At 38.6% G+C, this 15,845-nt stretch overlaps 2 non-coding genes across 2 annotated transcripts; both read left to right on the plus strand.

Annotated features, from left to right (window-relative positions):
- Nucleotides 1-982: 982 nt before the first annotated feature.
- Nucleotides 983-1,285, plus strand: LOC149019382 (signal recognition particle RNA). Its single transcript, XR_016173292.1, has one exon.
- Nucleotides 1,286-13,847: 12,562 nt separating this feature from the next.
- LOC149019383 (U6 spliceosomal RNA) lies at nucleotides 13,848-13,945 on the plus strand. The gene has a single exon (XR_016173255.1). It is a non-coding gene; the product is annotated as a U6 spliceosomal RNA (small nuclear RNA).
- Nucleotides 13,946-15,845: the final 1,900 nt, after the last annotated feature.

Below are 15,845 nucleotides of genomic sequence, written 5' to 3' on the forward strand. Positions count from 1 at the left end.
TAACTCCATCATATCAACCTTTTCATCATCAATCATAGAAGAGGGGAGTTTATCAATAATTTTCAAAGCCTTATGGCAGTGGTTTTGTACAAGTATTGCATGCATTCTATTTCTCTAGACAACAAAGTCTCCTTTGCCTTCATACTTGTGAAGCTCATATCAGGTAGGAGCCATGGAAAATAAACAAACAAGGAAATAAATAAGAATACAAATTTCAAAGCCAATTACAGCAAGTAATTTTAATATCAGAGTACTGATAAAACTCAAAATAACATTCTAGAAGTTTTTTTATACACAAGGTACTAGTACATGTAACAACAGACCAATTACAAAATCAGAATCAAGAGAAACATGCTTAAAAATCCCTGAATCTATCAGCAGAAGATATAAACAGCAAAAACCCAAATTAGATATGCAGTTCACAGTATGTGTTCCATGACTGTATATTGATTCAGTACAAAATGATTCAGATATTCAGTACCGTATTAATGCAGTATGGTTCATTTAAATCATTTTGTTCATATTATTGTCATACCATTTATCAAATAACACAACTATATCAAACCGTTTTTAATGATATTTATTCAATACGACATAAGCAAGATGATGTTTTTCGGTATTATAAGCAAAGATGATGTTTAAGGCAAGTATTTATATTTGAAAGGTCTTTGATTCCGTGTGAGCATTACATATTAGATCAGATTTCTCATTTGGTCAATAATGGTAATCTTTCACCCAAAAATAAAAAAAATAAAAAAATAAAAAAAGAAAAAAAGAAAAAACTGGAAAATTGAAGGCGTGGGATTCCACCTTTATTGAACCAAAAAAAGGATTCCATCTTAATTAGGATTTGAAAATGATCTATTGTTTAGATGACCAATTCCAATGCAGTAGAGAACAATCATGCTTCCAGTTTAGTCCCACATTGGGAACTTCATCTAAAGTTGTTATCTCATAAGGTCATGTCTCCAAAGGTTTGAATGCCGAGCTCTGTAGCGAGAGCTTGTAACCAAGGGGGGCAATAAGGTGATTGGACGCTGGTACAGCTCTTGCTGGGTCGGATTCAATGGTATAGTTTCTAGCTTGCCCATTCCAAGTGAGGAGTTGAGCCATGAGGTTTGGGCGAAGGCTTGGACTTCATGGCTCTTAGAGTGGAGGGCAATGCGTCAGGCTGGTTTCACAGAGCAGCGATAACCTCCCGCTCCTAACGGTGGAAGGATTACAAGCTGGTGTGCCTTGAACCCATTGTGCCCCAAGAGGTGTCTCCAGTCGGACAATCACTTTTTTATTTTTATTTTATTTCCTAAGAATCCTTCCAAATGGGACAACTTCCCCCAACCTCATATGAATAAAATGACCATAACACCCAAGGCTATAATTTCTATTTTCAAAGTTCCCAAAATGGATAAAATGACCATAATGCACAAGCCTATAACTTCTATTTTCTGGAGGGCACTTGAACCAGTACGTTAAGTTTGACCGTCAAGGTGAAAGATCCCCTTCGAGAAGACGCAACATAACTCCTCCTAGGCAAAGGGATGAATCTAGAGGAAAGGCCCCAACAACTTCCAGGGACGAGGATCTTCCAATGATTAACACAATCTTTGGGAGACCTACTCCTGAGTCTCTCTGCCAAGCTAAGAGATGTCTTCATGTGGTAGGTGTTGTTGAGCCCTCCAAGAACACATGTTTTGTTCACTATAAACCTAATACTTTTGTTGAAAAAGAGTTAGTGGATGTTCACACTTCACATGATGATGTCATAGTCATTAAGGTCAGGTTGGCCAACCATATGGTCTATAGAGTATTGGTGGACACTGGATCATCAACGGATATTCTATCTCTAGATGCTTGCAGTCATCTCAAGATAGACCAGGAGGCCTTGACGCCAAGTGCAACCTTTCTTTATTTTTTCGTGGGAAGTTCCACAACCGTAGAGGAAAATATCCAACTTGATCTGATGGTGGGGACTTATCCCCGTCAAGTGAAACTACCTACCATATTCATGGTTGTGCGCAACATTTCAGCCTACATCATCATTCTGGGGAGATCGACACTAAGTGTGTTGGGAGCTATAGTCTCTCCCAGAAATATGATGATAAAGTTCCCAATTGAGGAAGATGTTGGCGTCTGTAAGATTGACCAAAGACAGTCCAAGAACTGCTATTTCAACTTCATCCAAAAGCAACCATCAATACCAATTGGTGGCATTGATTCGACAATTAAGGTTTTGGATGATAGAGGTGAGAACTAGATACAAAGGGGAGAGTCAGTGAAAACTCTTCAGTGAGTCTTGTTAAGTGTTTCAAACCCAGAGCGTGGAACCATGATAGGTTCTGAGTAAGGGGAGGAGTTTAAATGGAAACTGGTAGTGTTTCTGGCACAAAATGCATATGTCTATGTTTGGTCAGCAGAGGACATACTAGGTATTGATTGAAGTGTATCTGAGCATAAGTTGTGGATTGCTAAGGGGGTAACAACAGTTATCCAAAGAAGGAGGAACTTCTCCCTTGAGAAACATCAAGCCATTCAAACAGAAGTGGATTAACTAGAGAAATATGGTTTTATTCAACCCATCGAATGTCCCACATGGCTGACAAACGTAGTGGTGGTGAAGAAGGCGAATGGGAAGTGGAGGATGTGCACTGACTATATAGATCTCCACAAAGTGTGTCCCATAGATTGTTTTCCATTGCCAAGGATTGATTTGTTGATTGACACCACTGCTAGTTATGAGATATTGAGCTTCATGGATGCTTATTCAGGGTACAATTAAATTCTAATGAATCCATAAGATGAAGTTCACTCCGTCTTCATGACCAACAGAGAAAGTTACTATTATATTGTCATGCCATTTGGTCTCAAAAATGCTGGAGCCACTTATCAAAGAGCTGTGAACAAGATCTTTTGCCAACAGATTGGGCGTAATGTGGAAGTTTATGTTGATGACATGTTGGTGAAAAGTGTAAAGCGAAGTGATCACATCAGTGATTTGGCACAAGTCTTTGTTGTTCTTAGAGCGCAGAAAATGTGTCTCAACCCCGAAAAGTGAGCTTTTGGAGTTTCTTCTAGAAAGTTCCTAGGCTTTATGGTTTAAAAAATAGGCATTGAGGCTAATCCGGAGAAAATTAGGGCTATCCTTGAGATGCAGCCCCCAGGAACGATGAAAGAGGTACAATGTTTAACTAAAAGAATAGCTGCACTCAGCCGTTTCATTTCACATTATGGAGATAAGAGCTTGCCTCTCTTTGCGGCTTTGAAGTCTCTCAATCAATGACTGGGACAATTTGGAATGAAGAATGTCAAAAGGCTTTTGAAGACTTCAAACTTAAGTTAAGTACTTCACCTTTGCTTACTTGTTTGGTCCTTGGGGTGGAACTTTTCTTGTTTTTGGCAACTTCGCCTAACGTTGTAAGCTCAGTTTTAGTTCAAGAAGAAAAGGGCGTCCAAAAACCTATTTATTATGTGTCACATGTTTTGCTCGAGGCTGAGTCTAGATAACCAGAGATAGAAAAGCAAGCTCTTGCTGTAATGGTATCCATTAGGAAGCTCACACCATACCAGTAACTGTGTTAACCAATGTCCCCTTAAAAAATATCCTATATAGCCCAGATTTGGCGGGAAGAATGGTGTCTTGGGCGAGAGAATTGAGTGAACACCAAGTTGATTTTAAACCCAAGACAACTATCAAAGGCCAGCCCTTAAATGATTTTGTGGTGGAATCCTCTATTGGATGAACTTCATATCAAGAGCCTGAGATGTCCTTAGAAACCTGGACGTTTTTTGTGGATGGAGCTAGTAATGCAGCAGGGAGTGGAGTTGGTTTAATGTTGTAGAGCCCAAATGGCTTTGCAATCAACTATGCACTTCATTTCACTTTCCCAACAACAAACAATGTTGCTAAGTATGAAGCGTTGGTGGCTGGCCTGCGGTTAGCACAATCCGTGTGTGTCAAGAGCATTGCAGTTTATAGCAATTCATAGCTCATAGTGAACCAAGTTCAGGAAACTTATAAGGCCAGAGAGGGAAGAATGTCTTAATATTTGGCTAAAGTTAATGACTTGAGGGTTCATTTCTTGAACTTTGTCATCACTCAAATTCCTAGGGAAAGTAATGCTAAAGCTGATATATTAGCCAAATTAGCTTCAGTTGGATTCGAAGATATTGAGGCTTCAGTTTATCAAGAAGTACTTTATGAACCAAGTATTGAGGAGTTATAATTGATGGATATAGATGAAAAGGAGCCATCTTGGGTGGATCCTTTAATCTCTTATCTCAAGAGTGATTATTTGCCAAAGGATAAGGAACATGCTCGCACCATCAGGAGGAGAGCATCAAAATTGATGATGGTAGAGGGTGCCCTTTACAAACAATCAATTGAGGGACCTCACTTGAAATGCATAGGTCCTTGCAGGGGCTCAATACACCTTAGCTGAAGTCTATGAGGGTATTTGCGGAGGACATATGGGAGACAAAGCCTTAGCTTTCAAAATCCTAGGGCAAGGAACCTATTGGCCCACTATGCTTAAAGATGCTCAAGATTATTTGCGAAGTTGCACGCCTTGTCAGGTACATTCTCTTGTTCAGAGGTCTCCACAGTAGTATTAATATCAATCTTGAGTCTACTTCCTTCCGCAAGGTGGGGAATGGACATATTAGGTCCTTTTCCCCCTGCATCAACAAGAAGAAAGTTTCTTATAGTGGCCATTGATTATTTTACTAAGTGGGTAGAAGCTGAACTTGTGACCTCCATAACAGAAAAGAAAATGGAGAAGTTCACTTTAACCAAAATCATCTACAAGTTTGGTCTTCCAAAGATACTCATAACAGATAATGCAACACAATGTGATAATTCAGTTTTTAAGGAGTTTGGTCAGAAGTATCAAATTGACTTCAGAAGAGCAGCAATCGCTTATCTGCAATGTAATGGTCAAGTTGAAGTTACTAATAGGACCTTGCTTGATGGGATTAAGAGGATATTGGAGGAAAGCAACAAACAGTGGTTGGAGGAGTTATACCATGTTCTATGGGCCTATAGGACCTCTTCAAGAATTCCAACAGGGGAGACCCCCTTTAAGTTATCCTATGGAACTAATGCCTTAGTTCTTGTGGAGGTGTTAGCAGGCTCTTTAAGGTCATCTCAATATAGCGAAAAGGAAAATGAAGACGGTTTTAGGGCCAATTTGGAGTTTCTGGATGAAGTTCGAGAAAGCGCTTTTTGCTGAAATGTGGCTTATCAGAAAAATGTCGCTAAATACTACAACTCTAGAGTACGAAGCAGGACTTTCTAGAGAGGTGATTTAGTGCTCTATCAATCAGATATCTCTAATCCAAGGGGGAGAAATAAGTTGTCTCCTCGATGGGACGGTCCTTACCAAGTGGTTCGTGAGCTATAGCCGGGAAACTACAAGCTTACCGATCCTAGAACCAATAAGCCACTTACTCGTGCATGGAATGCCATGCATTTGAGAAAATTCTATTGATAAAATTATGTCAAGTGACAAGTTACTTGTCAGCATGTCTCTTATTCCGAGAAGTGGCTACTCGAACACTCACTGGGTACGCATACTTAGTGAATTTTGCGTTTCGTTTTCCTATTCTTTCTAGCGTTTGACTAGCCAATTATTTAGTATGTCAAGTTACTCAACCTAAGGAGAGGAGTAGTCTTGGAGAAATAGCATGACAAAGAGGATTGATACAGTGTTGATGCAATTGAAAAAAGAGATCTAATTGTCATTAAAGTGAAAAATATATATGAATATAAGGATTTGGTTCACTAAAAGTTATAGACATTAGAAAGTGAGCAAGAAAATGGACCTTCATACAGTAGTGGCAGTGGTTTTTGGCTCTTTAGGGCCAATCTTTGGTGCCTTGGAAGCAATTGGATGGCCTCCGTCTTTCATTTCAGGCCCTGTTGGAGGCGCCTCTTCCATTTTTTCTTCAGGAAGACTTTGCTCCACCACATATGGAAAGGGCATAAAAGGGGGTAGTCCTTATGGAAATAGACCTTTAGAGGTTGAGGGGGCTGGAGTAGCGATCGTGGGAGGATCCATACAACCTCACACTAGAATGTTTAACCTCACACAAGTGTTAGCATTGAAGGGCATGGGATAGAACTGTTTCAGCATCTCTTCAGGAAACTTCTCAACCAGAAATGAGAAGGCCGTATCAAGGCTTTGTTCGAAAACTAGCAAAGTTGCCTTGATGATCTCATCCTTATATTCTTCAGATGCCTTGAAGTTCTCTAGAACCCTGTCCTCTACTGTGCTAGCCTTCTCCTTGAGATCAGAGACTTGGTGGTTGAGTTCTTGAAGTTCAACCTCTAGAGATTTCTTCTCTGAATCTAATCTCAAGTTTTGTGAAGTCAAAAATGCATTCTCATGTTGAAGCCTAGCCACCTCTTGCTCTAGACCCTCTACCTCTTTCACTTTTTTGGCCAAATCATATTGGGCCTTAGCCTTCTCCTTAATGGCAGCATCCTTGGCCTCAAGGGCTTCCTTCTCAACTTTCCTGGCCTCCAATTTGACTTTCTTGTGGTATTTGGAGTTGGCTTGATCTTCCCCCAACCTTTTATTCGCCAATTCTAGCTTGTTGGTGGCCCCCTCAAGTTTAGCAGTAGACTCCCCAAGCTTTGCAGTGAGATCATTGATTTGAAGCTTGGTGACAGTAGCATCTTTCCTGAGGGCACCACTTTATCATTGAGGCCCCAACTCCTTCTTGTTAGCTCTTCAATCTGACTCACAAATGAATAGGCGTTTCTACAAGAGAAGGAAGTCAATTAAAGACCAAGGGGAAGCAAAGTCTTAGTATTATCATTTGAAGCTAACTTACATTGCGGTAGTAGATTCCAGGGCCCCCAGGGCCATCTCTTGTAGACGCTTCTGATCAAAGGGGGCTACTGCATTCTCCAACCATTGCTTGCATTTGAATGAGTCCTTGGAAACAGAAGCCCCATTTGAGATGAGCCATTGGGGAACCCATCTCATGAAATCTCCTCTAGGGGCAGCTCCTTGGATAACCCAAGTGGCAGTAGTCTTAGCTATTGTTGTTGTTGTTGTGCTTACTATTGTTGTTGTTGCTATTGTTGTGCTTGCTACTGCTGCTGTTGCTGGTGCGGTTATTGTTATGGTAGCGGAGGTTGTTGTGGTGAATGTCGCGAAGGATGGAGAGGGGACCCCCATGGCAGGGCTCCCACTTGGTGCCATGAAGGAGGAACCCCTGGTATTTAGATTCCTCCGGAAAGTGGCCTTCTGGGAGCCCATTGAGTAACTCCTTCCATCCCACCATAAGAAGGGATTTGGGTATGCCATCTCTTCTGTGATGTTCCTAGCAAGGCTCCCAGATCCTATGGTCTTCACCACCTTTTCTTTCGCCTTGCGGGGATCCAGGACACTTCCGGCCATCCTTGGTTTGAAGACTTGGCTTAGCTGGAAGCTGAGAAGTGACTTTCTGTGAGGCCAGTAGGAGCCTATATACTGGTCGCTCTAGTCTTCTTTGAAGGGAAGCGTGCAGCCTCCCCTTACTTCCTAGTCCAAGTCAATTAGAGTCTCATCTCTAATTCAGCAGGGACCCACACCATAGCTTGGAAGTCTCTTGCAATCAATAGGGGGACCGCTCCATGTCCCTTTGATTTTGTTCGCACTCTTCATGTGCAATAGCTTGAGCAGCTATGTAGGATGCCAGTAATGCCCTATGGTCAACCATTGGAGGACCTAATGCAAAATAGCACAAGTATAAGGAACAATAGTGACTCTAAAAAATAAAAAAAATAAAAAGACAAACAAAAGTTGAGAACGAAAGAATTAAGGGCAAGGGGGCTCACCATCCATGATTCCCCACTTCATCAAAGGGATAGAGAAGTTCATCTCCCTCCCATGGATAGGAACCCCCTCGCATCGAACGAACTTCTAGTATATTTTGTCCTCTTCAGCAGACAGTTTGCACTTCTTTGTTGACCTTCCTCAACTTACTCCTAGTGTAAGTAGACCAGTCTAACACAATAGTCTTGGGAAGGATGACAAGCCACATATTTGTCCCTCCAACCCTTGTTATTGGATGGAAGGTACCATCCAAAAACACCATGAACTTGACCTAGGCGGTCCCGCTCTTGCTAAAACTATACCACCCTTCGTGTTCAATGATCTTCAGGGAAAAGACACAACGTAACACATTGAGGATAAATTCTACCCCCATGTTAGGGCAGTAACCAATGAATTCAACCAAACTCCTCCATCTGTTGGGAGAAAGCATCCCAGGGTTAAGGTTAAAGTGGAAGAGGACTTACATGACAAAAGGGTGGAAGGGTAATCTCATTCCTCCAAGCATGGAGTCAAAATAAAGGGGGAATTCTCCTTCCCTCTGCAAGCATGCCCTTTCGTGCGGGCCTAGAATTCTAATATGAAAGTTAGAAGGAATTCGGAAAGCAATCCTCATTAGCCGAAGATGCTTGGGGAGCAGAAGACTAGGGAAGTATTAAGGGCCTGATCTAGTGGTGAAACTAGACTTCCTCCTATCAGATGGGGTTTCGAAGCCTACTGAGACAAGAGAGCCTAGTTCTGCAGTACCCTTAGAAGATGTGTCCTCTAGGACGTGATCACTACCAGAGGTAGAAGCAGGATTAGAAGAAGAAGTGGGAAAGGTTCCCTCAAAAGGGTCTCCTCTAATTCCATACTCCCTCTAGGGCTCCTTGGGAACGTTAAGGTTCCCATGGGCATCATACTTCTTTAAGAGTTTACTACCCATGATCCCAACTAAGAAATAGACTTACTAAGGTGTAAAAGGGCTGTTGAAATCAACAAATTAGAGGTTGACTTCAAGACGGATTGTTGAAGACTTGAGAGATTTAAGAATCACAATTGCAGTAAAAGGAAGAAGAATAGAAAGAGACGAAAGTGAAGGCTTTATAGCCAAGTAAATTTTGAATGAACGACCTAGATCGTTCCAGATCAACGGTTGCTAAAAAGTAAAGTTTCCCCTTCCTAATAATGTTGAGTTGGTGGGAGAACGTGGCAACAAAGAGTGCGCCTCGGGTTATGCACACACGCCTCATTTACTGACATAATCGTCAGAGCATTAATTAGCAATGTTCAAAAAGCAGTTCTAATGGTTTAAGTTCTTGTCCATGACATGTTGGATCAAAAGAACGCCTGAGAAGCTACTTTCCGAATTGGATTTCAGTATTCCAAATCCGAAAACTAAGGGGGCTACTATTATATTAGATTTTCCTAGACCTCTGAACTAGAATGAACCGTTTGGGTTGGTGCATCTTGTCTAGACTCAGTTTAAGGAGCTTGGAAGAACCAATTGGCGTACTCATCCACAAGTGGCTTCTCCTTGGGGCCACCATCACGACACTGCCACGTGAAAATAGTGACATGACGGCATGGGCGTTCAAAAGATACCATTTTGAATGTTACTTCCCAGTAGAAGTAGCAGGAAGATGGAAGACAACCCGTGTCTGGCTAAAGGCGCGTCAGAGCATTAAATTCGGCATTTAATGCTTCACCTCCATACTCCGAGTACTTAACGTTTATCATGAGGGTACTAATCCATCCTAATCTTCTTTGGACTGCTTCCTGATGATCTGTCTGGAGTTTAAGAGGGAACACGTCAAATCAAGGGATTATGTAAGTCCAGATCCTTGATAATATCTGGGGCAAGGTGTATCAAGACCTTGGCTTCTCCAAGAAGATTTGAGCCTTGGCTTCTCCCGCAAGTTTGGTGTTACAATCAATCCAGGCCCTCCTTTTCGTATATGCCAATCTAATGATCAAGGTGAGTCTTCTCGAAGAGGGATAACATTTTTTGTGTATAAGGGCCAAAAGGACAAGAAGGAAGTAAGCGAAGATAATTCTTGCATTAGCTCTCCTACAACTACCCAAGGAATCTAGAGTTCTTTGAGCTTTGACTCCTCACTCAGAGGAATTGTGTTATCCAGAATCTAGCAAGATCCTCTTAGATGACTTCCAGTCCACAGAGGCGACCCACTCTCACAATTTTTTTTGTTTGCAGGTAGCTAGTTGGCAACTGACTCAGGTTATCTTTGAAACAACCCAGGAGAGGACAGATTCAGGAGCAACATACCCATAATCAACAACCCATCTTTTTTGCCAATGCCAGTGGGCTCAAGGAAGTATATGCAGTTTTAAATCCAATGTTATGGAAAGGATCATTAGTTAGAATTCGCATGGAGGATCTGGGTTCTAGATCGAATATGCACTTAACTTGTCCCAGAGTTTAAAATTTCATCTCTAGATCGGTTTTTCATTCGAATCTAGACGATTAAGGATCACAAAGTCTCCAAGTTTTATCCAACGATTAGAAGATTTTTTTTTTTTTTTTTTTGGAGAATAAGATTAAACATTTTGGATTAAGTTTTCCCTCACAATGACAGGATGGTTTAATTGCCATCCAGGGATTCACAAACCCTTTTAGGGCCTGTTTGGTTACTTGAGTCTAGAGATTTCAAAAATCTAGAGATTTTAAATCTATAGATTTCAAATCTATGGAGTCATGGTTCATAAAATTAACTCTTTGGTTAGCTTGAATCTTTGGAATGAAATCTATAAATTCATCCTGGAAAAAACATCTATGGAGTCATGGTTCAAATGTTTAGCGCTTTTATAGTAGTGGTGAAATCTCTGGATTTCACCTTATACCCATAAATCTCAGATTCACGTTTTTAGTGTAAAAGGGTAAATCCTTAGATTTCATGAATCCAAGGATTCACACAACCAAACGGGTATAAATCTCCCATTTGTGAATCCAAAGATTTCAAAATCTCTGGACTCATGTAACCAAACAGGCCCTTAGGGTTTTTGTATGTTAAAGTACCTCGAAATATCCATTCTCATCTTCTCATGCTCCTTGATGAATTAAAGCACATCTACTATAGGTGGATGCAAACTTAGTATCCGTTTGATAATTTATTGAAGAATACTTTTTGGTGTTTTTTCTTTGAAAACAAAAAAAATTAGGGGTGTCAACAGGTGGGGTTTGGTCAGACCAACCTTCAACCCTAACCCTATCTTATAGACTGAAATTGAAATCCAAGCCCAACCCAATCCTATTAGGTTTGAAAATCCCCAATCCTAACTTGATCCCATTAGGGTTTCTCTAACCTCGACCACTTTGGTTGACACCGATAGGGGTTGGGTAGGGTTGGGTTATCCTTAATTTGCCCTGACCTTAGTTTTTATCACTTCTTATTTGAAGTATTATATTAATAATTTAACATGCTAAAACGTATTCTATTTATAAACAATGGGTTTGAATACGTACCCAACCCTAGTAGGTTTGAAATCCCCAATCCTAAATAAATCTTGTTAGGGTTTCTCTAAGCCCGACCCACTATGATTAACCTTGATAGGGGTTGGGTAGGGTTGGGTTGTGCTTGATTTAGCCTGGCCCTGGCCTTAATTTTTATCACTTCTTGTTTGAAGTATTAAATTAATAATTTAACACACTAAAACTTATTCTAATTATAAACAATGGGTTTGAATATGATTAATCGATTATTCGTTATGGATGAACCCATTACTTACAAACAAAGGCATGGTTAGTCTAAATGAAGAACCACCTCTACTTATATTACAAAAGAAAACTTTTTCTAAGACAAAATAATACTTAAGTAACATGGAACTTGTAGAAATCATAACCAACAAGGTTCATTTAAAAATTTCGAATCAGCCCAATATGTCAAAGGAAATAATCATACGTCTAAAGTTATCAACATAAATGAGGATGGCCTATTGGTAGCACCTTATCTTGAAAAAGAATAATAGAGAAAAGGAAGAAAAAGATGAACATGGATATTGTTGACGTGGGAATGTGGGATCGTGGGAGAATATTTAGATATTTAGGATTAGTGAGATACTTGATTGTTGTAACCAATTTAAATATATTTTTAATTAAAAATTAACTAACACAGGGTCAGATTGGGTTGTGCTAGGTTGGCCCAAGAGCTAAACCCAAACTTGAACCAAACCTATCAGGGTTGATTAATTTGTTACCCAAGCCCGCCATTCAGGTTGAAAAAATGGGGCTAAAATCAGCCTTGGCTCAGGGCGGGCTAGTTTGAGCCAACAGGGATTTATTACATCCCTAAAAAATGGTGGTAAAAAATCATTTTGTAGAATTATTTTGTTTGTGGTGATTTTTGTGATAGAAATTGAAATTAATGAGAAATTTTGTTTTGAGAAATACTTTTTCCTGTTTCTTGATTGGGTGATTTAGATTTAAATGAAGTAGTTTTGAGAAATACTTTTCCCGGTTTTGGGTTTTGCAGTAGGGAGGTGACTGATTATACAGTCACAACTCTCTGAAGGTGACCTTACGTACATATGTAGCTCTCTGAAGGTGTCCATACGAGCCTATAAATAGAGGTGAAGCTCTGACCAAAGGACTCACTCGGTTTTTGGTGAAAAAACAGAAATTCGAATTCTAGAGTTCGAAAATTCCATTTTGTTTTCTTCATTCCTGTGCTGTGTATTACCTTCATATCTCCTTTGCAAGTAGATTCTGTTGGAGTGCTGCCTACAGATCTAGGAGTTGTTGTATCTTGGAGGTGAGGACATCAAGGTCAAAGTCAAACCCAGTCTGCACTGAAGGGGGCATTCAAATACCTAAAGGAAAAGTATTGTTCGTACACCTCAACTCACCCGTTCGAGTTCGTGCTGGTTTTCCTTTTGCTTATTCTACTACATTCGGGTAAGTGATTTTGATATAAGGTATACTTTATATATTCGTTTGTCCTTGATTCTGTTATTAGTCTGTCTATATTGTGCCTCTGGTCTTCTAGTTCTAACAATATCTTCTCTATTTTATAACAATATCAACATAATTGATTGAGGAGGTAAAAGAAAAGGATAATTTAGTCATTTTAAAATATTAGGAAAAAGAAGAGATAATAATTCATCTTTTAAGGACGATCTATATATAAAACATTTGAGAGGAAAATAAGAGTAATTATTGGTAAAATAATAGGGATTAAAATAAAATTTCAGTTGAATAATATAATAATATAAAATGAGGTGTTCATTAAAATTTTCCTAATTTTTTAAGATCCGTTTCCCTTCGCTGTTTTTGCATCACTAATCCAAATTTCAAAATTGCAAGCAAAGAAGGAGTTCCAACGGTAATTTAAATATGATTTAAGACTTGATAAAAGAAAATGAGTGTTATAGGTCCTTCCACACGACTCCAAGACAAAATCAAAAGGTTAGAAAATCCTATACAATACAAGTTGCACATGACATTAATTTAACTACCCACTTGCTTTAAAAAAAAAAAAACAGGGGTGGACCCAGGATTCAACATCGGGAGGGGGGTGAACAATAATTACAAAATTTTTAGTACTAAAAAAAGGAAAAAGATTTACTTGATAAGTTTATATATTAGGGAATAAATAAGTAAAAATTCAAATTTTTATGGGCTTTAGGAGTAAATTGTTTACAAAATTTTAAAATTTACAACCAGTTTTAAAAGTAATTTCAATTTTAATAACAAAATTTTGTATTAGTTAATTGTTATCTTTTCTTTTATATTTTTTCCCTTCTTTTTTTTTAAACCAAAAGTGACAAGAACCTATATGAGTAACTTATATTCAATTTTATTTTCTTACAATTTTATCTTGCCTATGTAACATTGTAACTTATTTTCACTCGATTACCAAAAAAAAAAAAAAAAAAAAAAAAAAACAAAAAAACTAAAAAAATACAAAAATAAAAAAAAAAAAAAAAAAAAAAAAAAAAAAAAAAAAAAAAAAAAAAGAAAAGGAAAAAGAGATAGAATTCAAAATTCATAAGAAGAATTAGAGATGATGAATTCATTCGATTTGTTTGCTTGTTGTCTCTTCGGAGACAGCCGATAAAATCGGAACGATACAGAGAATATTAGCATGGCCCCTGCGCAAGAATGACACGCACAAAAAGATTTGTTTGTTTGTAGAAGTATTCTATTTATTTGATTTACAATAAACTTTTCAAATTCAAATATATAGAATCTTATCCATGTAGGTGTTAGAGTCTAGATATAATACAAAATTTACAAACTCTCATATTCTATTGTATTTTGAATTCTAGGACAGAGTTTCTATTTCGTTGGGTCTGAATTTAAATTTTGAATTTAATTTGATGTATTAAAAATAAATGCTCTCTCACTTCAACAAATCAACCACAAATAAAAATAAATAATTAATAAAAAAAGCAAGAAACTTTTATACAACCATACTCTTACTCATACGTATTTAACATTAGAAAAAAAAAATGGAGAGAGCATCAAAGAAAAAAATCAGGAGAGAAAGGAAGAAATAAATCGGAAAAACTGAGAGAAATAAAAAAATACCTGATTATAGTCCGTGGAGAATATCTAGCAGAAAAGTTTAGCTTTTAAATTCAAGTATTTCCTTTTAGTGATGTGTGATGAGAGAATAAATAGGGAGAAATTTAGGGATGATGACAATTGAGAGTTAATTGTTTCCTCTTTAAACATTAGATTTTATTTAATGGAGAGTTGGAAACTAAGATCAATGAGACTATGTTAGTATTGATTCCCAAAATAGACAAACCTGAGAAGATTACACAATTCCGGCCTATATCTCTCTGTAATGTCAGCCTCAAAATTCTAACTAAATTGATAACTAATAGATTGAAAGAGTTTATGCCTAGCCTTGTTGCACCCAATCAAGTCAGTTTTGTTCCTGGAAGGAATATTCAGGATAATATCATTGTTGCGCAAGAACTTTTTTATTCCATGAAGCGAAAAGGAGGAAAAATCCATCAGATGGCTATTAAAATCGACTTGGAAAAGGCATATGATCGAATCCGGTGGGAATTTATTGCTGATTCACTTTTGGAAGCAGGAGTACCATCCAAACTGGTCGATGTGATTATGATGTGTGTTACAGGTCCTACCTTTAGAATTCTCTGGAATGGGGAAGGTACAAAAGAATTTAAACCTTCTAGAGGAATTCACCAGGGGGACCCTTTGTCGCCTTATTTATTTGTCCTTTGCATGGAGAGATTGACCCACTGTATCCAAGATGCATTGGCTGCAGGGAAGTGAATCCTTGGTTGTATTCGTAAAGGGGGTATGGGAATCTCCCATCTTATGTTTGCTGATGATGTAGTTCTTTTTGCAGAAGCTTCCCTAGAGCAAATTACCATTGTGAAGGAATGCTTAGATAAATTTTGCAATGCATCAGGAATCAAAGTGAGCACAGAGAAAACCCGTATTTTCTTCTCAAAAAATGTAGAGAGCCAGAGAGCAAAGGAGATTGCACAAAGAAGCGACTTTACCATGACAGATGATTTGGGCAGATATCTAGGGGTACCTATTCACTATGAAAGAGACAAGAAAGGTAGTTATCAATACATTATTAACAAAGGTATCAGATCGGCTCTCCAGTTGGAAAGCTTCTTCGCTTTCCCTTGCGGGACGAATTGTCCTGGCAAAATCAGTTGTAATGACTATACCTTACTACTATATGCAAACAGCTTTGATTCCAAAAGGGGTCCTAGGTGAAGTTGAAAAACTAACTCGAGCCTTTATATGGGGTGAATCCAATAAAAAAAAAAAAAAAAAAAAAGGCACATCTTGTGAGTTGGAATGAGATTTGTAGACCGAAGGTGGAAGGCAGTTTAGGCTTTAGGAAGCTTCGGGTGATGAATGAAGCCTTTATCATAAAACTCGCTTGGGGGGTTAAAAAGCAGAACTCACTGTGGTCAGCATTTCTTCAAGATAAATATGGATAAAAAAGGCGTAAACATCCCTTTAAAGCAGCATCTCTTGATTCTCCATTGTGTCAAGCTATCTGCAAAGTTGAAAATAGAATGAAAGAGCATTGC

This window comes from Hakea prostrata, chromosome 4 (assembly GCF_041222555.1).
Source record: "Hakea prostrata isolate BN-2017 chromosome 4, UWA_Hpros_2, whole genome shotgun sequence".
NCBI lineage: Eukaryota > Viridiplantae > Streptophyta > Magnoliopsida > Proteales > Proteaceae > Hakea > Hakea prostrata.